The sequence below is a fragment of the Carassius gibelio genome, chromosome A23 (genome assembly GCF_023724105.1).
Source record: "Carassius gibelio isolate Cgi1373 ecotype wild population from Czech Republic chromosome A23, carGib1.2-hapl.c, whole genome shotgun sequence".
NCBI classification, from domain to species: Eukaryota; Metazoa; Chordata; class Actinopteri; order Cypriniformes; family Cyprinidae; genus Carassius; species Carassius gibelio.
This window is the reverse complement of record NC_068393.1, coordinates 942,776-966,499: the sequence shown is the minus strand read 5'-3', so window position 1 is coordinate 966,499 and position 23,724 is coordinate 942,776. Positions and strand designations below refer to the sequence as shown.

Sequence of the window (23,724 nt, the reverse complement as noted above, 5' to 3'; positions counted from 1 at the left end):
TATAGTTTTATAAAAAAGTTTTTAAAGAAATACCTTTTAGAGAGTGAAGATGTCACCATTTTAACTAACCACAAGCATCTTGTCTCTCTTGTGCAGGACCGGGAACCGGTGAGTCCAGTTCCAGGCCTCACACTAGGTGAGGCCAAACAAGTTTGGAGGAACGCCGCCCACCCCGCTTTCCAGAACAGGCACAAGGATTTATCATGGATGGTGGCTCATGAGATCCTCCCGGTCAGGGTGGTTATGCACTCCAGAGGCATGGCCAAAAACTCCATTTGCCCTCGGTCCGGCTGCAATTCCCTGGAGACCGTCCACCACCTGCTCTGGGAGTGTGGCGCTGCATGGGACCTGTGGGCCAAGACCAGTCCCCTGTATTTCCCGTGCCTACCAGTGGGTGGGGCCCAGTTCGGGTAGCAGCTCGCCATCCTTGGGGTGGGCCGGGGCTTGAAGGATATGACGGCACAGGATTTCACCTCGCTCTGGCTCACCCTTAACATCATCAAGGATGCCATCTGGGCCACCAGAAACCTGCTGGTGGGGAAGCGCGTTACGGTAACCCTCCATGCATGCGAGCTAAAGGTAACATCAATGCTGCAGGGGTAACGGGCGACGATATTTGGACTGAGGGGCCGGGGTCGCATGAAGAGGGTCCCGGCAGGCACCAACTCTGGCTGCCTTTAGATGCACCCTCACCACTCTGGCTACGGGAACAGCAGGCCAGCGGGCCGGAGGAGAGGGGATCTCCGCTGAGCCCATAAAGAAGCATCTCACATGCCTCTTCTGGGAAGGATAACTTGATAAAGACTCACCCCCGGTTTTGCACAACAGATGACTTTTAAAGGCTATTTATCTGGGATTTTTGTTGTGTTTTATCAAATGTAATGGGTTTTACTGAACAAAAAAGATGCTTGTGTACTATTTTTAAATTGTGGTTTTTACTTTTTATAAGGTTTAACACCTTTTAAAACAAATCACAAACATGGATTTATTTATTTTTTTAAAACATGTTACATATAATGGTTTTAAATGTATGTTTTGGTGTTTTAACAAGTTTATATTTTATTTAAAAAATATGTGTATTTATTATATGTACTCATGTTTCAATGACAGAACAGAATAAGGTGCTTTCCCTTTTTGGGGATTGCAATTTATTGTGTCGAATAGCAGAACAGGGAATGAGATCTGCCATTGTAGATGCTGTGGTTTATTGCAAACTTTTTTCCTGATGTGCCCTCCTGGGGTCTTGGACTCTTCCACTAACGATGCACCCACCTGAGGTCTTGAAGTCTTTCACAGACGAGGTGACGCATCGAATCAGGTGTGTTTGTTTAAAGAGAGTCATCTAAAACCGGCGTTGGGAAGCACCGGCCCATGAGCTTGGCAGTTTCCAGGCCAGTAACGGAAGGCACCTGTCCTTCCTTTCCTGGAGGGGGGGCGGAGGGCTAACTGTTGGTGAGGATGGTAGAGACGCAAATCACACCATGATCAAGAAGGCAGTTCACCCATTTGACCATTGCTCTCCGGCCATGCTGACCCCTGCGAATTCCCCAAATGCGGGAACCTCGACTGCATAATTTATGTTAGTGGGGGACTGCGTTCGCGTTCTCCCCTGAAATTGTTGGTGAAACAAAGCAGAAAATGTTTTTTCCAGGTTTTTTTTTTCGTTACAGAATGGGGAGTTCTTTCACATGTGTTGTGCGCCTGTGAAACAAAGTCACTTAGGCTCTTGAAAAATCGGACCAAATACCTGGCGCTAGGTTGCAAAAGAAGGTTTTCGACAAAATCCAAAATACCCCAAAATTTCGTCATAGCGACGAGCCAATCTGAGACTAGCGTCTCGTTCGGCTTGAGCCAAGGATTCCGATGACATAAGGCACGTGGCTCTGCGATGAACCGTTTGGGAGTTACGAGCGATGCCGTACTTTTCATCAGGCCGATCGGGACGAGGCCCGGTGACGCTGTAGACAGGGGAGGGTACTACCATCCCCCAGTGTTTTTAGGTCTCCCAGAGCCGCGTCCGGCTTCCTCCCCGCTGCGTCTTAGCAGCATCGCTTTTCGGCCTTTTGGCTAAGATCAAGTGTAGTATCAAGTGTAGTTTTTTGACGTAGTCTTTTAAGCTGTTGGTGCCTACAAAATGTCGGCTGCTCGTGCCGGCGTGCGAAGGCACCACAGCGTGTGTTTTAATTTTCTAGAGAAAGATGGAAAACTTGTTCAATTGTTTCGTTTGGACTTTTCCCACAAATTTGTCCAGCCAACCTTGAAATTCAGTCCCCATGATTTAAATTGCATTTTGTCTCTCTCTTTCAGTAAAGGGTTTGATGTTAGTTTTACATCTGCTAGTTTGTTGAATGACTTCTGGTCTAGGTTTGAAATTGTAAAGACCCACTTTTCCATGTTTAAGGTGGAGAAACTAACAGACAATATCCACAAAATGGTTATTGTCGAATGTTCAGTGAAACCGTTAATGGGGAAGACATATGTACTTGGTTGGGGAGATACTGCTCTGTGAGAGGACAAGCCATGAAAATGTTAAATGAAGCTGGTATCTGGAACTGCTCTTGGAAAATTCCCATTAAGCAGTGGGAAGATCCCCAGGGCTTCCAGGGCCTGAAACATCTTCCATCAGTGATTGTGCTTGGAGAAAACAGAGGATATATATATTACCAAGGCATGCCCAAACTCTGCCGTAGATGTGGAGTGGGCATTTAGTGGAAGCTTGCCAGAAGTCATTTTGTGGGAAATTGGGCATACATTTGATGAATGTCCCAATGGCAGGAGGTGCAATCTTTGTGGAGAGTCTAATCATCTCTACAGGGACTGCCCCAAGTCGTTTGCCAACAAGGTTAAAACAAATAAAATGGCCACCAAAGAACAAGAAAGAATGGAGAGAGAGGGGGTGGATTTAATTTCAAATTTCCCGCCAAATCACATGATTGAGGAGATGGAACTACACCAATCATTGATTGGTAATGAAGGAGAGAAAAATGAACAGGGCATGGGGAGGATACAGAAAAAAGCAAACGAGAACAAGAAAAAGTAGCTGAGGAAATCCTAGAAGAGCAAGAAAAATCCAAAGACAAGGAGGTGACTAATTTTCTAGGTGTTAAACTGACAAGTAAAAAAAGGAATGCTCAATCTCCCATCGAGGAGAAACATGAGAAAAGGGACAGAGTGGGAATACCGTCCTTTTCCTCTTCTTCAGAGGATCTAAATCGGCTCTTCCCACTCGATTCTCCAAATGAGGTGTCCTTTTTAACAATTGAACTCCAAACATCCACCCCAAGAGCAAACTCAAGGGGGAAGCAGCTTCAATACCCCGATTCTTCGACAATGAGATCAAGGGAAAAGTTTGTTTCACAGGACACGGATAATCATTGTAAATTATTTTTAGTAAATTTTTATGTCTTTTAAAACGTCTTATCTGTCATTTTTAATTGTTCTGCTCATGACGCTTACACTCTCTACCCTGAATGTCAGAAGCGTGAGGTCACAATTGAGAGCAAAAACTGTTTTATCCTTCTTACAAACTCAAAAAAGTGACATTTTCCTTTTACAAGAATGTGCCCTAGCCTTTGAAAAAAAACTACAGGAGATGGGAAGAGCAATGGGGCCATTTACCATCGGTGTGGAGTGGATCCAACTATAACCGGGCAGACGGAATTGCTATTTTAATAAAAAATCCTTATATTCTGGTGAAGGGGAGCACAGTAGTGAGAGACGGTCGAGCACTTTTAGTAAATTTGTCTTTTTTAGGACATGAATTTAATGTATTAAATATTTATGGTTTTACAGATAAGAATGACCTTTTGGAAGATGTGCAGTCCCAGTTTTTAGGAAGGGCTCCAGTCATTTTAGCAGGGGATTTTAATTGCATCATCAGCAAAAATGATAGGAAAGGTGCAGGGGATGATTTTAAAATAGACAAAACATCGGTTCTATTGCAGACTATAATAAGAGATTTTAATTTGACGGACTGTTTTAAAACCATGCATTCTGGAGAACAAGGACTCACCTGGTTTAGTGGTGATGGCACTAGAGCCTCCCGTATTGATCACATCTTCATACGGGACCTTATACCAGTAGATGCTAAATTAACCCCTGTTTTCTTTTCAGATCACACTATGCTTACATGCACCCTTTCACTTCCAATAGATGTGACAATAGGTAGAGGACTTTGGAGATTGAACTGCTCCCTGTTACAGGATACAAATATAGTAAAAGAATTCAGGGAGCAGAATAGTCAATGGCAGACATTAAAAGACTTTTATGACACAAATGCACAGTGGTGGGAAATGGTTAAGGCAAGGACTAAGATTTTTTTTAAATTGGCTGAGAAAAAGGAAAAAGATAAAGAGAAGAGATGCATGGTGGGCCTGCAAAAACGATTGCAGCGTTACTTTACTCTTTGTAACCAAGGTTTTGATTTTAACGAAGATATTCGCCAAGTAAAAAAGACAATGGCAGAACTATCAGAGATAAAAAACAAAATAATTAATTTACAGAGTAGAGAAAGAGAAATAGAAAAAGGTGAAAAATACACAAGTTATTTCTTTCGTAAAATAGTGAACAGAGGAAGGGCCATGATAGGTTTGAAAAACAAAGAAAATAACTTGGTGACAAGCACACAAAATATGTTAAAAGTGGTGGAAGATTTTTATGAGGAATTATATGGAGAAAAAGATATAAACAACGATATCTTAAAAGAGGTTTTAGAATTAATCAACAAAACAGTAATGGAACGTACGTATTTGACAAAGGATTTTAACTTAATAGAAATGGAAAAATGTTTAAAACATTTCAAGGAAAGAAAGTCACCTGGAGAGGATGGCCTCCCACTCGAGTTTTACAAAACATTCTGGGATATTTTAGCACATGACCTTTTAGCTGTTTTTAATGAATTTTATGACATGGATAAATTGCCAGATAGTTTTAGGACTGGGACAGTTACACTTTTATATAAGAAGATAGGACTGACTTGAAAAACTGGCGACCAATAACTCTCTTAAATGTAGATTGTAAATTGTTTAGTAAAATTTTAATGGTTCGGATGTCTTAAATTTTGGGGGATCTGATCCACCCGGATAAAACCTGCGCAGTCCCCGGGAGAAAGATCACGGACAGCCTCATTCTGATGAGAGACACCATCTGTTATGCGAGGGACAGAAACATTAGGCTCGCAGTTTTAAATTTAGATTTTGAAAAAGCTTTTGATCGGGTCTCGCACCAGTACTTACTCCACGTATTGCAAAAAATGGGGTTTCCAGGGAAATTCATAGCATGGGTGGGGCTGCTATACAAAGAGATAACCAGCAGGATTTTGGTGAATGGGCACTTGACAAAAACAGTAGATGTATGCTGTGGTGTACGTCAGGGATGCCCGTTATCTCCCCTCTTGTACGTGGCATGTATCGAGCCCCTAGCGCAGGCTTTGAGAAGGGACACATGGATCAGGGGACTGACTATCCGAGGGACAGGTGGACTGACAGTGAAGACGGTTTTATATATGGATGATGTGAATCTTTTATGCACTGACATTTTATCAATACATAGGACTATGGACCTGACGGACTGGTTTGGGAGGGCATCAGGGGCCAGACTAAACAGGACAAAAACACAAGTACAATTTTTTGGACCATGGGAATCTATAGAAACTGAAAAGATAGAACTTGAAGTAAAAAAGACTGACATAAAAATACTTGGGATAAAAATTGACCAAGATGGAAGTGGGAAAGGAAATTGGCAAAATACTCTAACAAAAATAAGAAAAAGAAATGGGGTTTTGGCGATTGACACAAATGACAATAGAAGGCAAGATTTTAATAATTAAATCTGTGATCTTACCTTTGTTTTTAATGCTGTGTTCTGTCTTTCATCCCCCTAGACGGTTCCTTTTAGCAGTGGACCGTAAAATCTTCAATTTCCTTTGGAGTGGAAAATGGGAGAGGCTAAAGAGAGAGGAGATGAAGAAAGCTCCAAGAAACGGAGGAAAAGGAGTACCAAACTTCTTCTTGTTCATAGGGGCATATTATACTGCCCTACATATAACATATGCTACAAATACAAACACGACAAGCAAAACAGTTGCAATGAGCCGTTTTTGGATGGGCTCTTATCTAAGAGCCCTGAAATTCTTACCTACAGACCATACATTGCATGTTGCTTTTAAATTACCCCCAGCATATGCCTTTATAAAAACCTTTTTAAAGAAGTTTCTTTTAGAACAACAAGATATAAAAATGTTGAAATATCACCGCCTTCTTCTCTCCCTTGTGCAGGAATGAGAGCTAGTGAGCCCAGTCCATGGACTCACCCTCAGTGAAGCTCAAACAATCTGGAAGAGTGTGTCCCACCCAGCCCTTCGGAATAGACACCGGGATCTGGCCTGAATGGCAGCCCATGAGATCCTCCCGGTCAGGGCTGTGATGCATTCCCGGGGCATGGCAAAGATTTCTACGTGTCCAAAGCCCGGTTGTGGCGCACCTGAGACTGTGAGGCACGCGCTCTGGGAATGCAGTGCTGCTAGGGACCTGTGGGCAACGGCTTGTCCCCTGCAATTCCCGTAGGTTCCGGACTATTGGACCGTAATAGGATTGGTGAGCCAGAGAGACCTGCCAGCAGAAACGTATGCTAACCATTGGCTCACCATAAATTGTATTAAAGACGCTATTTGGACCTCCAGAAACCTGCTGGTAGGGAAGCACATGCAGGTGTCCCTACACACCACCCAACAGTTGGCAAAATTCAAGCAGCAGGAGTATGCCTCATGTTGCCATTCAGACGAAGGGGCCAGAGCTTCACCAGAAAAGGTCCCTGCAGCCACAAGCCCTGACTGCCCGTAGATGCCCCAAGTTGTAAAGTGGAGCAGCGGTGCCTTGGTTCAAGAGGATCTCCACTGGGGTCATGGAGCCGGATCTCGGTGTCTCTGTTTCTTGGGGGCTAAAAGGACAGAAAATTCCGCACTTGCTACAATTGTTCTCTTCTTCCATGCACAAGAGTGTCATATAGACAAAGTTCCCCTATATTTTTTTAGTATATACTTTTTTTACGAATTTTGTGTTAAGTGTTTTAGTATTTTAGGTATTCATTTGGTGGAAGTGGTTAGAAAGGTGTTGGAGACTAAGAATATACAAGGGTCAATGGCAACAGGAGTACTAACACTTCTCTATAAGAAAGGGGAAAGGTCAGACATTGCCAATTACAGGCCGCTTACTATGCTTTCAGTGGACTACAAAATTATAGCAAAGCTCTTGGCGGATATGTTGAAGAAAGTCCTACTCCATGTTGTCCATGTAGATCAAACATGTGGGGTAGAGGGCCGTAGCATCAAATGGAATCTACAACTCATCAGGGATGTTATTGCATGGGCAGAGGATAGGGAGCTACCCCTAATGGTGGTTAGCTTAGATCAGGCTAAGGCCTTCGATAGGGTCAATAGGGGGTTTATGTTTAAAGTGATGGAGCGAATGGGATTTGGGGAGGTCTTTATAGGGTGGATTAGAGCACTGTATACAGGTTCTAATTGTTTGGTTAAAGTTAACGGGAATGTAGGCCAGGGATTTGAAGCAGAGGGAGGGGTGAGGCAGGGATGCCCTCTCTCCCCATTGCTTTTTATTTTATACATGGAGCCGTTGGCAGAGGCGATCAGACTAGACGGTAAAATAAAGGGGTTTGTGGTACCAGGAGCAAAGGGAGCTGAAGTGAAATTATCACAGTATGCTGATGACACTTCACTCTTGTTGATGTCAGACAGATGTTTTGAGAGAGCTCTGTTAGTTTTTGAAGAGTTTACACTAGCATCAGGGGCTAGTCTAAATGTTGCAAAGTTGGCCATTAAGTTCTTTGGGAAGTTTAGGAAGAGGCGTGAAAGCTTGGGGGGTCTGCAGGTGAGTGAGGGGCCTTTGAAGATTTTGGGTATAAATTTTCAGAACGAAGGTTCAGCCACTCTGAATTGGGTCGGACGTATTTCGTCAGTGAAGAAGAGGTTGGCAAGGTGGAAAGGGTGTAGGTTGTCACTGATGAGGAAAGTCCTGGTAGTGAAGATGGATGTGTTGCCAGTGCTTCAGTATTTGGCTTATATTTACCCATTACCAGTAAGTATGAGAAGGGCAGTAATACAGTTACTATTTAACTTTGTATGGGGGGGTAGGTATGATTATGTAAAGAGGTCAGAAATGTTTAAAAATGTTAGCACAGTAGGGCGGGATGTGCCCCATATCCCTCTAAAACTTGACTGTTTATTTGTGTCTTCTGCTTTGGCGCAGTTAGCCAAGCCAGTAGAGCATCCGTCAGGGTATTTCCTTAAATTGTTTTTCTCATACCAAGCACGGCATGTAATCAAGTGGACCAATGATGGTCCAAAGGCAGAGGTACTGCCTTGGCACTACAGGCATGCTGCCAGGTGGTTGGAGAAATACCCAGAGGGTAAGGACAGGGCGGTGTGTTTGGAGCAGAGGAAACTGTATGGGAAGGTAAGGAAAAGAGCGTCTAGTGCAGTGTGAGTTGGTGTTCAGGGGAGGCTGTGGTTGAACATTCAGCCAAAGAGTCTGGATAAAAGATCTTAATTGGTTATGTTTTTTGGGGCGTTTGCCAGTGAAGGAAATTATGTATAGACATGGGCTATCAAAATATGGCAGGTGTTTGAGGGAGGGGTGTTCACAAGAAGAAACTATAAGACATAAGTTTTGGGAATGTGCTTTGCACAGAGAGTGTGGGGGAGGGCAAGGAGAGTGCTAAGGGTGGTCTCAGAGAACTTTAGAGTCTCAGGGGAGAATATTATTGGGGGTATCAGATGTAAGCAAGGGGAGGGGAGAGTTACATTTATACTTTGGTTAATAATGAGTTTGGTAAAGAAAGGTATATGGATATAGGTATATTTATTGCAAACTTTTTTCCTGATGTGTCCTCCTGGGGTCTTGGACTCTTCCACTAACGATGCACCCACCTGAGGTCTTGAAGTCTTTCACGGACGAGGTGATGCATCGAATCAGGTGTGTTTGTTTAAAGAGAGTCATCTAAAACTGGCTTTGGGAAGCACCGGCCCATGAGCTTGGCAGTTTCCAGGCCAGTAACGGAAGGCACCCGTCCTTCCTTTCCTGGAGGGGGGGCAGAGGGCTAACCGTTGGTGAGGATGGTAGAGATGCAAATCACACCTCTGGCTGACCGCCTGGGCCTTCATACTTACCTGGCAGGGGAGACACCATGATCAAGAAGGCGGTTCAACCAGGGCGAGGCTTGTCCATTGCACTCCGGCCATGCTGACCCCTGCAAATTCCCCAAATGCGGGAATCTCGACTGCATAATTTACGGTAGTGGGGGACTGCGTTCGCGCTCTCCCCTGAAATTGTTGGTGAAACAAAGCAGAAGAGGTTTTTACAGTTTTTTATTTATTTTCCTTTCAGAATGGGGAGTTCTGTCACATGCGAGATATGTGTTGTGCGCCTGTGAAACAAAGTCACTTACGCTCTTGAAAAATCGGACCCTGGTGGGTAGTTTAGTTCGGACATAGCGCAGACCTTACTTTGAAAGTAGATTGGACTGACTGCAGCCTAGCTGTAACTGTCTCCATGTTGTTTGGTTGTCCTTTTTTTCGATTCGTATTAATTTTGTTGTCGCTTACAGCGACACCTAGTGGCCTGTCGCTGCGCCCTTTTTCACCTGGCCTCGGACTGAGCCCTTGCACAGGTGTGCCGATTTGGGTGAAGGGATCTCACTCCTTCCTGGAGTTATAGCCATTCGAGCCACCTCAGACACGCCACCTTAGCACGTTTTGAGGTCCCCTCGCCAAGGTGAATGGAAATGTCCTCTTTTTTTGGATGATTATTGACAGTCAGACTCCAGAGAAGCTTTCTGTGCTGATTTGGGTGGGACTGGGCCAAATACCTGGCGCTAGGTTGCAAAAGAAGGTTTTCGACAGAATCCAAAATACCCGAAAATTTAGTCAGAGCGACGAGCCAATCTGAGACCTGCGTTTCGTTCGGCTCGAGCCAAGGATTCCGATGACATAAGGCACGTGGCTCTGTGACCAACCGTTTGGGAGTTACGAGCGATGCCGTACTTTCCGTCGCTGCAGTTCCACCGTCAGGCCGATCGGGACAAGGCCCGGTGACGTTGCAGACAGGGGAGGGTACTACCATCCCGCAGTGTTGCAGGTGTATTCATCTTTGTTTGATTGTCCTTTTACCTTACTTTTTCCCTATTTTTCAGCTTACGCCGCCACCTAGTGGCCTGTCGCCGCGCCCTTTTTCACCTGGCCTCGGACTGAGCCCCTGCACAGGTGTGCCGATTTGGGTGAAGGGATCTCACTCCTTCCTGGAGTTATAGCCATTCGAGCCACCTCGGACACGCCACCTTAGCACGTTTTGAGGTCCCGTCGCCAAGGTGAATGGAAATGTCCTCTTTTTTTTGGATGATTATTGACAGTCAGACTCCAGAGAAGCTTTCTGTGCTGATTTGGGTGGGACTGGGCCAAATACCTGGCGCCAGGTTGCAAAAGAAGGTTTTCGACAAAATCCAAAATACCCGAAAATTTCGTCGGATTCAGGATTCCGATGACATAAGGCACGTGGCTCTGTGACCAACCGTTTGGGAGTTACGAGCCATGCCGTACTTTCCGTCAGGCCGATCGGGACGAGGCCCGGTGACGTTGTAGACAGGGGAGGGTACTACCCAGATAGCACACTTACGTCTGCAAGATGTCTGTTAAAGAACTGTTGATCTGGAAAGCATCTGCCATCTACAAACGTCTGACAGACGCCTTTCAGATGTCAGTTTTATATACCTTCTAAATCATAAACATCTAAAAGACATCTAATTGACATCTATCTGACATCTAAAAGGCAGTGTTGGGGAGTAACTAGTTACATGTAACAGCATTACGTAATTTAATTACAAAATGAATGTAACTGTAATTAGTTACAGTACTAAGAAAAAATTAGTAATTAAATTAAAGTTACTTATGAAATTTTTAACGATTACAAAGGCAATTACATTTGAATATTTACACACATCCACATACAGATTTCACTGATTTCTTTCCCAAATTGCACTTACTATTCTGAGACATACGCCCTAATAATTTCCGGGATGCGGAAACACAGTCTGGTTTGTAGAATTCAGTCATAAAAACGGAATGCCTAACACGGACAGAATATGCCACATTTTGGATGACTAAATCAAAAGTAGGTCAGTACACTTGAATCAAAACATGACATGGACTAGTGTCTGTGAATATTAAGCCCCAAGAATGCAATATATGACTTGCACATTCTGCGTGTTGGAAATCAGGCGCAGACTGGACACCGGGACAATTCCCGGTGGCCTGGCAGCCGATTTGGCCCACTATTTTAATATCATTATTGTATAATTGCCTGTCGAATGTACTAAAGCGATCATTTGCGAATCCGCCATTTGATAATTCAATCTCTAATAAATCATGAATTGTTAGTCTTGACTCGCGCGCTCTCTGCGCCTCCGCAAACGGTTTGGATCAGACTCAGAGTAATCAATGCGAGAGAGAGAGAGAATAGAGTGGACTGTGGAAACGCACAGCTGGAGCAGAGAAGCAGAACTACTGTTCAGGGTTTCAGGTCAGTTTCATCTGTAAAAATGCTTTTTTGTCTTTGTTTTTTATTTATTTAATCAAGCAGCAGCACGTTCAGTCTGCTGATATTCATCAGTCATCACTCAAAAGACTATATAAAGTATATAAAATACTATATCATTTTTATCTGTTGTAATGTTACAGTAGTAATTTAGCTGAAAAATAATCAGATTTTTTGGGGAAGCTACGACAGACAACAACACAACCCTTACGAAAATTAACGTTATATTATTTTACCTTTAAATACAGAGAAAATGGTTACTATTGTTTAATTGTGGTAACCAAAAATGTAACATTATTTTACAAATTTATTTATTTAAAAATAAATACAAATCCATTTGCAAAATAAAAAACAAAACAAGGTTATTGTACTTTTATACAGGCCAATAAAAAGCATGGTCAATTTTTGTAAGGGAAAAACATGACTAGTGTACAGTATTAGGATTTTTCTATAAAGATATTGTAGTATTGTAGAGTATTGTATTGTAAAGTATAGTTTTGTTCGATCTTGAGTATTAAAGTCATGAGAGAGATAGATAACAGGGCAAAATAAAGAGACTGAAGAGAAAAATGGAAGTGAAGGTGCAGTTCAGGAGAGAACTTTTAATAATTTTGCATGTCCCCAAATTAAAGATTTAAACCTTTTTTTTATGTCAGGTCCATACAAAAAATAGTTTTGTCCATGAATGTTTGTATGAGTTTGAATTTTGCAGTCAGAATTTTTTTTTCCCAGTCCGCCCTTCCTGTAAATTAATGGCAAAAACATGCAGTTTCATTTAATACACATAGGCCTACTGAAGCTTGCAGTGTTGTCAGCCTCTGCCGCCTCAATATAGGAGTACATGAGCACATAAACATAATTTCTAGAACTGCTCTGTGTCACGTCATGCATTTTACCTATCATATCATATGCAAAGAGACAGCAGTTTAAAAAAACACCAATGTTTCAGGAGTTTATTATACAGGAATGACACATGCTTATTAGATAACTGTATTTGAGTTGATGTATATGTTTTTATTTATTATTATTTAATTTTCACAAATTTAGAAACGTAATCTAAAAGTATTCAAAAGTAATTAGTTACATTAATAAAGTAATTGAAAAAGTTATACTACTATAACATTTTAAACAGGGTAACTTGTAATCTGTAACCTATTACATTTCCAAAGTAACCTTCCAAACACTGCTAAATGGAGACGTCCAATAGACGTATTGCAGATGAGCAAACAGCCTTAAAACTACATCTTGCAGATGTAAATTCATATGTCAAATAGACGTCTCCTAGATGTATGTGTGCTATCAGGGTACCATCCCCCAGCGTTTTTAGGTCTCCCAAAACTTACCAAAGCCGAGATGGGCATCGCCGTGTCCGGCTTCCTCCCTGCTGCGTCTTAGCAGCATCGCTTCTCGGCCTTTTGGCTAAGATCAAGTGTAGTATCTTTTCCAGGAGCTTTACCGGGAGAGCGTGTGAAAGCATCGGCCAAGATGGTTCGGATGAGGAATAGTGTTCGTGTGGAATTGAAGATGGATGCTGAGGACTTTGTGAAGCAACGTTTTGGAAGAGAATTTTGTGTTGTGGAAATTCTTCAAGGAGTTTTCAAGATTCAGCCTGGTGATATTTTCTGCCTACAAGATTTTGCGGTATCTGGTTTTTTGGATTTAACTTTTACTACCCTGAAAGATTGTGTGGATTTCTTTGAAGCCTGGAAGAAGAAAGAGGGTCATAAGCTGCTTGAAGGACTGCAGCTCCAGCCATTGTTTGTCCAGGACTTCATCCCTCTTATAATTCATGTATACAACCCCTTTGTAGAGGATTCGGACGTCCTGGCGTTAGTTAAGCGATATTGTGAAGCTGTGAGAGGAGGAGAACATTTAAAAGACCGTTTTGGGATTTGGAATGGGAAGAGGAGGTACATGGTGAAGCTGAAAATTGACCCCTCTGTACAAGGTAGTGTGTTACATCCTCCAGGCAGTTTTTCAATTGGACCAAACAAAGGTTACTTGTACTATCCTGGATAACCTCTATATTGTCGACGGTGTGGAGGACAGGGTCACGTGAAGGTTGATTGCAAAGGAGAGAGATGCAGATTTTGTGGTGAGTCCAACCATGTGGCAGGTATATGCACGGCTCCAAAGCGTTGCAGTTTATGTGGAAGTGATGAGCATCTGTATCGGGGCTGTCCAGGCAGGAAGAAAAGTTATGCCAGTTTATTTAAAGAAGGGGAAGACTTGCTGGGTGACTGTAAAGCCCTTGTTGGTGAGTGGTCCAGCTCATCAGCAAGACAGACTGCACATGCTGCTGAAGCCAGTAAGCACAGATGGGAGCGGACAGCTGAAGTGAATGATAAGATACTTTATCGAAGGGAGACAACCCCAGTGGCGGAGGAACGGTTGATTGAAATAATTTCAGGTGATGCAGAGGAGCCAATTAAGGACATGGATCAGAAGGAGGACGGAGATAACAAGATGGAGGTATCAGGAGGAAGAGGGCGTCGGCGTGCAGTTGAAAAGGATGACTGTGAAGAAGAGGAAAGAGAGTGGAAGTGCTCGAAGCTCGAAGCTGCAAGGACTCTTGTTTCTTTAGAGGACTTATTAGATTTGCAAGATCAACAGGTGGACAACTGGGAATGGGGAGAGTGTGAGGCAGATGGAGAAGAAGATTCTCAGGAATGGACTGATGTAGTTGCAAGGAGAGTGAAGGGGAAGGGAGGCGGAAGTAGTGTTGGCAAAAAAGTCCTTTAAGTTTAAACATTTCTAGGGATAGTTGTGATGTGCTGTTCAAAATGTGCTGACTTTAAAATTGGAATGTTGTGATTTTTGAGTTTGAAGTGAATGTTGTATGAGTTTTGGAGTTTAATAAAAAAAAAAAAAAAAAAAAAAAAATCTGTTCTTATCAGTTTAATATCTGATACGTCCCCCATCCGGGGACTACATATTAAATGGATTTTTAGATCACGGAGCTGGAGCCGGGGCTTGCTCCGTCCACTCCATGCATCGGCCTGGTATTGCAGTGTCTCCAGGAACGGTGTGCTTTCCCTTTTTGGGGATTGCCATTTATTGTGTCGAATAGCAGAACAAGGAATGAGAGCTGCCATTGCAGATGCTGTGGTTTATTGCAAACTTTTTTCCTGATGTGTCCTCCTGGGGTCTTGGACTCTTCCACTAACGATGCACCCACCTGAGGTCTTGAAGTCTTTCACGGACGAGGTGATGCATCGAATCAGGTGTGTTTGTTTAAAGAGAGTCATCTAAAACTGGCTTTGGGAAGCACCGGCCCATGAGCTTGGCAGTTTCCAGGCCAGTAACGGAAGGCACCCGTCCTTCCTTTCCTGGAGGGGGGGCGGAGGGCTAACCGTTGGTGAGGATGGTAGAGATGCAAATCACACCTCTGGCTGACCGCCTGGGCCTTCATACTTACCTGGCAGGGGAGACACCATGATCAAGAAGGCGGTTCAACCAGGGCGAGGCTTGTCCATTGCACTCCGGCCATGCTGACCCCTGCGAACTCCCCAAATGCGGGAATCTCGACTGCATAATTTACGGTAGTGGGGGACTGCGTTCGCGCTCTCCCCTGAAATTGTTGGTGAAACAAAGCAGAAGAGGTTTTTACAGTTTTTTATTTATTTTCGTTTCAGAATGGGGAGTTCTGTCACATGCAAGATATGTGTTGTGCGCCTGTGAAACAAAGTCACTTACGCTCTTGAAAAATCGGACCCTGGTGGGTAGTTTAGTTCGAACATAGCGCAGACCTTACTTTGAAAGTAGATTGCACTGACTGCAGCCTAGCTGTAACTGTCTCCATGTTGTTTGGTTGTCCTTTTTTTCGATTCGTATTAATTTTGTTGTTGCTTACAGCGACACCTAGTGGCCTGTCGCCGCGCCCTTTTTCACCTGGCCTCGGAATGAGCCCCGAAAATTTAGTCAGAGCGACGAGCCAATCTGAGACCTGCGTTTCGTTCGGCTCGAGCCAAGGATTCCGATGACATAAGGCACGTGGCTCTGCGACCAACCGTTTGGGAGTTACGAGCGATGCCGTACTTTCCGTCGCTGCAGTTCCACCGTCAGGCCGATCGGGACAAGGCCCGGTGACGTTGCAGACAGGGGAGGGTACTACCATCCCGCAGTGTTGCAGGTGTTTTCATCTTTGTTTGATTGTCCTTTTACATTACTTTTTCCCTATTTTTCAGCTTACGCCGCCACCTAGTGGCCTGTCGCCGCGCCCTTTTTCACCTGGCCTCGGACTGAGCCCCTGCACAGGTGTGCCGATTTGGGTGAAGGGATCTCACTCCTTCCTGGAGTTATAGCCATTCGAGCCACCTCGGACACGCCACCTTAGCACGTTTTGAGGTCCCCTCGCCAAGGTGAATGGAAATGTCCTCTTTTTTTTGGATGATAATTGACAGTCAGACTCCAGAGAAGCTTTCTGTGCTGATTTGGGTGGGACTGGGCCAAATACCTGGCGCCAGGTTGCAAAAGAAGGTTTTCGACAAAATCCAAAATACCCGAAAATTTCGTCAGAGCGACGGGCCAATCTGAGACCTGCGTCTCGTTCGGCTCGAGCCAAGGATTCCGGTGACATAAGGCACGTGGCTCTGCGACCAACCGTTTGGGAGTTACGAGCCATGCCGTACTTTCCGTCAGGCCGATCGGGACGAGGCCCGGTGACGTTGTAGACAGGGGAGGGTACTACCCAGATAGCACACTTACGTCTGCAAGATGTCTGTTAAAGAACTGTTGATCTGGAAAGCATCTGCCATCTACAAACGTCTGACAGACGCCTTTCAGATGTCAGTTTTATATACCTTCTAAATCATAAACATCTAAAAGACATCTAATTGACATCTATCTGACATCTAAAAGGCAGTGTTGGGGAGTAACTAGTTACATGTAACAGCATTACGTAATTTAATTACAAAATGAATGTAACTGTAATTAGTTACAGTTACTAAGAAAAAATTAGTAATTAAATTAAAGTTACTTATGAAATTTTTAACGATTACAAAGGCAATTACATTTGAATATTTACACACATCCACATACAGATTTCACTGATTTCTTTCCCAAATTGCACTGACTATTCTGAGACATACGCCCTAATAATTTCCGGGATGCGGAAACACAGTCTGGTTCGTAGAATTCAGTCATAAAAACGGAATGCCTAACACGGACAGAATATGCCACATTTTGGATGACTAAATCAAAAGTAGGTCAGTACACTTGAATCAAAACATGACATGGACTAGTGTCTGTGAATATTAAGCCCCAATAATGCAATATATGACTTGCACATTCTGCGTGTTGGAAATTAGGCGCAGACTGGACACCGGGACAATTCCCGGTGGCCTGGCAGCCGATTTGGCCCACTATTTTAATATCATTATTGTATAATTGCCTGTTGAATGTACTAAAGCGATCATTTGCGAATCCGCCATTTGATAATTCAATCTCTAATAAATCATGAATTGTTAGTCTTGACTCGCGCGCTCTCTGCGCCTCCGCAAACGGTTTGGATCAGACTCAGAGTAATCAATGCGAGAGAGAGAGAGAATAGAGTGGACTGTGGAAACGCACAGCTGGAGCAGAGAAGCAGAACTACTGTTCAGGGTTTCAGGTCAGTTTCATCTGTAAAAATGCTTTTTTGTCTTTGTTTTTTATTTATTTAATCAAGCAGCAGCACGTTCAGTCTGCTGATATTCATCAGTCATCACTCAAAAGACTATATAAAGTATATAAAATACTATATCATTTTTATCTGTTGTAATGTTACAGTAGTAATTTAGCTGAAAAATAATCAGATTTTTTGGGGAAGCTACGACAGACAACAACACAACCCTTACGAAAATTAACGTTATATTATTTTACCTTTAAATACAGAGAAAATGGTTACTATTGTTTAATTGTGGTAACCAAAAATGTAACATTATTTTACAAATTTATTTATTTAAAAATAAATACAAATCCATTTGCAAAACAAAAAACAAAACAAGGTTATTGTACTTTTATACAGGCCAATAAAAAGCATGGTCAATTTTTGTAAGGGAAAAACATGACTAGTGTACAGTATTAGGATTTTTCTATAAAGATATTGTAGTATTGTAGAGTATTGTATTGTAAAGTATAGTTTTGTTCAATCTTGAGTATTAAAGTCATGAGAGAGATAGATAACAGGGCAAAATAAAGAGACTGAAGAGAAAAATGGAAGTGAAGGTGCAGTTCAGGAGAGAACTTTTAATTATTTTGCATGTCCCCAAATTAAAGATTTAAACCTTTTTTTATGTCAGGTCCATACAAAAAATAGTTTTGTCCATGAATGTTTGTATGAGTTTGAATTTTGCAGTCAGAATTTTTTTTTCCCAGTCCGCCCTTCCTGTAAATTAATGGCAAAAACATGCAGTTTCATTTAATACACATAGGCCTACTGAAGCTTGCAGTGTTGTCAGCCTCTGCCGCCTCAATATAGGAGTACATGAGCACATAAACATAATTTCTAGAACTGCTCTGTGTCACGTCATGAATTTTACCTATCATATCATATGCAAAGAGACAGCAGTTTTAAAAAACACCAATGTTTCAGGAGTTTATTATACAGGAATGACACATGCTTATTAGATAACTGTATTTGAGTTGATGTATATGTTTTTATTTATTATTATTTAATTTTCACAAATTTAGAAACGTAATCTAAAAGTATTCAAAAGTAATTAGTTACATTAATAAAGTAATTGAAAAAGTTATACTACTATAACATTTTAAACAGGGTAACTTGTAATCTGTAACCTATTACATTTCCAAAGTAAGCTTCCAAACACTGCTAAAAGGAGACGTCCAATAGACGTATTGCAGATGAGCAAACAGCCTTAAAACTACATCTTGCAGATGTAAATTCATATGTCAAATAGACGTCTCCTAGATGTATGTGTGCTATCAGGGTACCATCCCCCAGCGTTTTTAGGTCTCCCAAAACTTACCAAAGCCGAGATGGGCATCGCCGTGTCCGGCTTCCTCCCTGCTGCGTCTTAGCAGCATCGCTTCTCGGCCTTTTGGCTAAGATCAAGTGTGATCGACCCAGATGGATCCAACGAGAGAGGATGCACCTTTGCCGACCATGGTGGTGCGGCTGAAGAATACTGTTCGTTTACAAGTCAAGGTGGATGCAGCTGTGGACGTTAAAAGAAGATTTGGAAGAGAGTTTGTGGTTACTGAGCTGTTGAGAGATATTTTTGGTGTTTCGGCATGTTTAATTTTTTGTCTGCAAGATTTTTCGAGCTCTGGCTTTATGGATTTGACTTTTTTCCAACTGAGAGACTGCATGGCATTTTATGAAGCATGGGAGAAGAAAAAGGATCACCAGCGCTTAACCGGCCTGCACCTCTTACCTGCCTTTGCTCAGGATTTTCTGCCACTAACGATCCACCTGTACAATCCTTTTGTGGAAGATGGTGATGTGTTAACATTCTTAGCCAGGTACTGTGATACGGTGAAAGGAGGTGAACGTTTGAAGGACCAGTTTGGTATATGGAATGGAAAGAGAAGATACCTCGTTAAGCTGCGTACAGACACAGCGTCGCCAGGTGGTTTAGTTCATCCACCTGGGTCTTTCTTCATTGGATCAAACAGGGGCTTTTTGCACTATCCAGGTCAACCAGTGTATTGCAGGAGGTGTGGTGCGCAGGGCCATGTGAAAGCAGACTGCACAGGAAAGAGATGTCGTTTTTGTGGATCTGCAGAGCACGTGGCAGCAGCTTGTCCAGAACCAAAAACATGCAGTTTATGTGGAGGAGGAGATCATCTGTTCCGAGTTTGCCCCAGCAGACAGAAAACATATGCCAGCTTATTCAAAGAGGGACAAGGTCTGCAGGCTGATTTTGAAGGTCTACTAACGAGTGTTCCAGGTGGAGCGGAAAGTCAAGAGGCGGGCCCTTCAGGAGTGGGTGCAGGTGGTGAAATGGTGAAAGGTCAGGTGATGGAAACAAGGAATGAAGAGGGAGGAGGAGGTCCTTCGCAGCAATGGTCAGAGTTTGATGTGGCAGAGGTACTGTGTGGCATTTATGAGGAGACTGAGCTGGGGACGGCGGAGTCTGCAGGTGGTGAAGTGGAGCTTCCCTCAGCAATGGAAATGGAACTGAACATGATTGGGCCTGACGCAAGCCAAGGCCTAAGGAGAAGGAAGTTTTGTGAAGATGTGACTGGAGATCCAGAAAAGAAGTGCTTCAAAGTCCAGGAACCTGTATCCAGACGTGTCCAAAACAAGGTGGTGGGGGGTGAGATGAGCACTGGGGAGAGGGTTGTTGGGGAGAGTGGGGTAGAAGGAGGAGGGGGTGGGGGTGGTGGAGGAGTTTTGGAAAGGGTCAAGTCAATTTTGCGGGAGGATAAGAGGGGAGAGGGACAGAGGAGTGAGGGAGGAGAAGGAGGAGATTGGACAGAGGTAACGGGGAAGGGGAAGGGGAAGGGGAAAAATGTTTAGAGTGAAAATCGAGCATGTGATGGTTTTGTGAGCCTCTACTTGGGTTTTTCCTTTTTCTTTTAAGCTTATTTCTGTCTAAATGGCATGTTTAAAAGTGGCAACTTTGAATGTAAGAGGACTAAAAATGATACAAAGAAGGACTGCAATATTTCTTTCTTTAAAAATGTCACCTTTGGACGTTTGTTTTTTGCAAGAATGCCACTTGAAGGATAAAAATGATGTTTCAATTTTTTCTGCTGGGTGGGAAATGGGGCCTTCCTTTTGGGGTGTAGGGAATGTCAATGCAGATGGGGTGGGGATCTTATTTTATTCATGGGACTTTGTTATTGAGTCTGCCATTGTCATTATCCCAGGTAGAGTAGTGGTTGTAGATGTGAGGTGGAGGGGGATGGGTTTTCGCTTTGTAAATGTCTACGCCCCAAGTAAATTGGGTGATAGAGAGGGGTTTTTGGAAAGTTTGAATGCAATTTTATATACAAATAGATTGCTAGTGCTGTGAGGGGATTTTAATGTGTCTTTGGACAATGCTTCTGGTAGTGCATTAGCTCAACTAGTGGCAAAGTTCTCTCTCTGTGATTCTTTTCGGGGGGCAGGAGGGAAGGTGCCAACTTTTACCTGGCAAAACAGTAGAAATGAGGCGGCACGTTTGGACTATCTTTTTCTGCCTACATATGTGAAGGTGGCTAACTATACTCAGGTTCCTATGTGGTGTTCAGACCACTGTCTAGTGGGAGTATGGGTGGAAGTGGGAGGTGAGAGACGGGGTAGAGGGGTGTGGAGGTTCAATACTTCCTTTCTGAAGGACAAGGTTTTTTGTATAGCGCTCTTTAATTTGGTAGCCGGTTGGAAAAATCTGAGAGGGTTGTTTCAGTCACAAGGGGAATGGTGGGAGGGATTCAAGGAGAGGGTTGCAGTTTTCTGCCATAATTGGGGCAGGGAGAAGGCAAGAAGTAAGAGGGAAAAAGTTTGTAAGTGGTCAGAGGAGCTGCAGGCTCTATGGGCGGGTGGTGCCTTGGGGACTGCTGATGGGTGGTCTAGGGCTCGGTATTTGCAGGAAGCAATGAAGAATTATTATTGGGAGGAAGCTAAGTCCTTTTTGCAAGGTTCAAGTGTCCGGAAGCAGCTCTATGATGAAAAGCCAACCAGCTATTTCTTTGCAACAGTGCGGGGTAGGCAAAGGAAAAGCTATATAGAGGGTTTGAGGGGAGAAGGGGGGGTGCAGACATCGGGGAGGGGGATGCTGAAGGTGGCTGAGGGGTTTTATAGAGAGTTATTTAGGGAAAGAACTCCTTCAGTCACAGCATATGGGAAGTTTTTAGACAATCTGATTGGGGGTTTAGATGAGGAGGAAAGGAGAGCACTCGAAGGGCCCTTGACCTTGCAAGAGGTTGGTTTCGCAGTTGCTTCCCTGAAAAAAGGCACGGCTCCAGGTTGTGATGGTCTTCCAGCTGCCTTCTATGAGATGATTTTGCCGTGGGTAGGAAGTGAGCTGGTGGGAGTATACCAAGAGTGCTTTAGAAGGGGGAAGTTGGTAGAGACGATGAGAACGGGGTTGGTAACATTGCTGCATAAGAAAGGGGCGAAGGAAGAGTTAGGGAATTGGAGGCCAGTTACTTTGCTGACCACAGATTATAAGGTGTTGGCAAAAGTCTTGACAGAGAGACTTAAGAAGGTCATTGGAGCAGTTGTCCAGCCAGACCAGACATGTGGCGTGCCGGGGAGGTCAGTGTCTATGAACTTGGCCCTAGTTAGGGACATAATTAGCTGGACAGAGCAAAGGCAGCTTCCTTTAGCCATCTTGAGCTTAGATCAGGAGAAGGCCTTTGACAGGGTCGGCCATTCTTATCTGGAGGCAACCTTGAGGCGCATGGGGTTTGGTCCAGTGTTCAGGGCGTGGGTTAGATTGCTGTACAGAGAGGTATTCAGTAGGATAGCTATAAATGGGCATTTTACAGAAAAGGTTGAACAGTTAGGGGGAGTAAGGCAGGGGTGTCCTTTGTCTCCCCTTCTCTATGTTTTATCTTTAGAACCTCTGTTGGGGGCTTTGAGGGCAGCACCTTCTCTTAGAGGAGTCCATTTGCCTGGAGGTGGTGGAATATGTGCCAAAGTGGCTGCTTATGCAGATGACACAACTGTGTTTTTGACTACAGAGCGGGACTTTGAGGTGGTTGGTAAAATCCTGGAGGAGTTTTGCCAGGTGTCTGGGGCACAAGTGAACGTGGGCAAGTCATCAGTCATGTTCTTTGGTCAGTGGGCTGAAAGAGCGGAAGTAAGAGGAGGGTATGGTATTTGTGCAGATGGTTTGAAGATTCTGGGAGTCCGATTTTACAGAGGAGACAGCGCTAAAGAAAACTGGGAGGCAAGATTGAAGGTAGTGCGGAGAAAGATAGGAAGGTGGAGTTCTAGGGGGCTGTCCTTGTGGGGAAGGTTAGAAGTGGTAAAGGCTGATCTTCTCCCAAGCCTTAATTATTTAGCTTTTGTTTTTCCAGTTCCCTTTTGGTCTGGGAGAAGGTTAGAAAAGCTAGTTTTCTCTTTTTTGTGGAAGAATAGCCCAGAAATGGTTGCTAGGGGGCAGGTGTATAGGCCAATGAAGGATGGTGGAAGGGGAGTCCCTTGCATCCCATTGAAGATGGAGGCTATTTTCTGTTCTTGTACAGCTCGCTTAGCATCCCAGGAGAGGGAGCACAAGGCCAGGTTTTTAGCCCAATTTTGGCTGGCTTTTCCTTTGAGGTCCTTGGGCAATTGGAAAGGAACGAATCCCTGGTCGACAAATAGGCCAGAGCACTATGGCAGGGCGGCAGACTTTATTGCTCGGAAGCCTTGGTGTCTGGAGCAGTCCCTGATACTAGACCAAAGGAAACTACATCTCAGGCTAAGTAAGGAGTTAGTGGAAGGGGTAGGACAACCGGATTTACCATATGAAGTTAATTGGATAATGATACAGCCATCATATTTAACAGGCTTTTGCAGAGACCTCAACTGGTTAGCTGCCCTGGGTCGGTTACCAGTGAGAGAGAGGTTGTATAGACATGGCTCTGGTAGGTCTCCAAGGTGCCCGACAGGTTGCGGCCAAAAGGAGTCAATAGAGCATGCCTTGTGGTCATGTCCAGGAGCTGCAGAGCTCTGGAGGTCAGTCATGTTGTGGTGGGAGAGATGGAGGGGGCCAATTATTACAAGGGACTTAGTGTTGTATGGGCTGGGTCTAGATGCTTTTGATGCACAACGAAGGAGAGTCATATGGGGTACGATCTCAGAGGGGAAGCATGTTCTATGGGAATGGAGAACAATGTGTTTGAGGAAAAAGATTCCTCGTTTGGAACCTGAAAGATTATTTTTACAACTGCTGGGGAAAATGTCAGCAGAGGTTAAAGTTTTCAGAACATGTTTTGGGGACGAGGTGACCAGAAGGGTATGGAGAGGGCTACAGAAGGTTGGGGTGGGGTAGAAAAAATGACTGTTATTTTTTTTGACCCTTGATTGTTGACTTTGGTGTGTTTTTTAAACTTGATGTACTTTTGACCTTTGTTTTTGAATAGTATTATGCAATGCTGAAAGATGACTTATGTTGTAAATTTATGTTGTAATTTTGTACAGTGAATTAGTTGGAAAAAAATGGTGTTAGTGTTAATAAAAAAAAAAAAAAAATCTTTTCCAGGAGCT

The 23,724-nt window shown here is 43.6% G+C and overlaps 3 non-coding genes and 2 pseudogenes across 3 annotated transcripts; all 5 read left to right on the top strand.

Moving 5' to 3' along the window:
* Positions 1 to 2,047: 2,047 nt before the first annotated feature.
* On the top strand, positions 2,048 to 2,209 carry LOC127945680 (uncharacterized; annotated as a pseudogene).
* A 6,964-nt stretch (positions 2,210 to 9,173) lies between these two features.
* On the top strand, positions 9,174 to 9,337 carry LOC127945407 (U1 spliceosomal RNA). The gene has a single exon (XR_008150741.1). It is a non-coding gene; the product is annotated as a U1 spliceosomal RNA (small nuclear RNA).
* Positions 9,338 to 12,999: 3,662 nt separating this feature from the next.
* Positions 13,000 to 13,078, top strand: LOC127945681 (uncharacterized; annotated as a pseudogene).
* Positions 13,079 to 14,439: 1,361 nt separating this feature from the next.
* LOC127945633 (U2 spliceosomal RNA) lies at positions 14,440 to 14,636 on the top strand. The gene has a single exon (XR_008150917.1). It is a non-coding gene; the product is annotated as a U2 spliceosomal RNA (small nuclear RNA).
* Positions 14,637 to 15,010: 374 nt separating this feature from the next.
* LOC127945405 (U1 spliceosomal RNA) lies at positions 15,011 to 15,174 on the top strand. Its single transcript, XR_008150739.1, has one exon. It is a non-coding gene; the product is annotated as a U1 spliceosomal RNA (small nuclear RNA).
* The last annotated feature ends 8,550 nt before the right edge of the window (positions 15,175 to 23,724 follow it).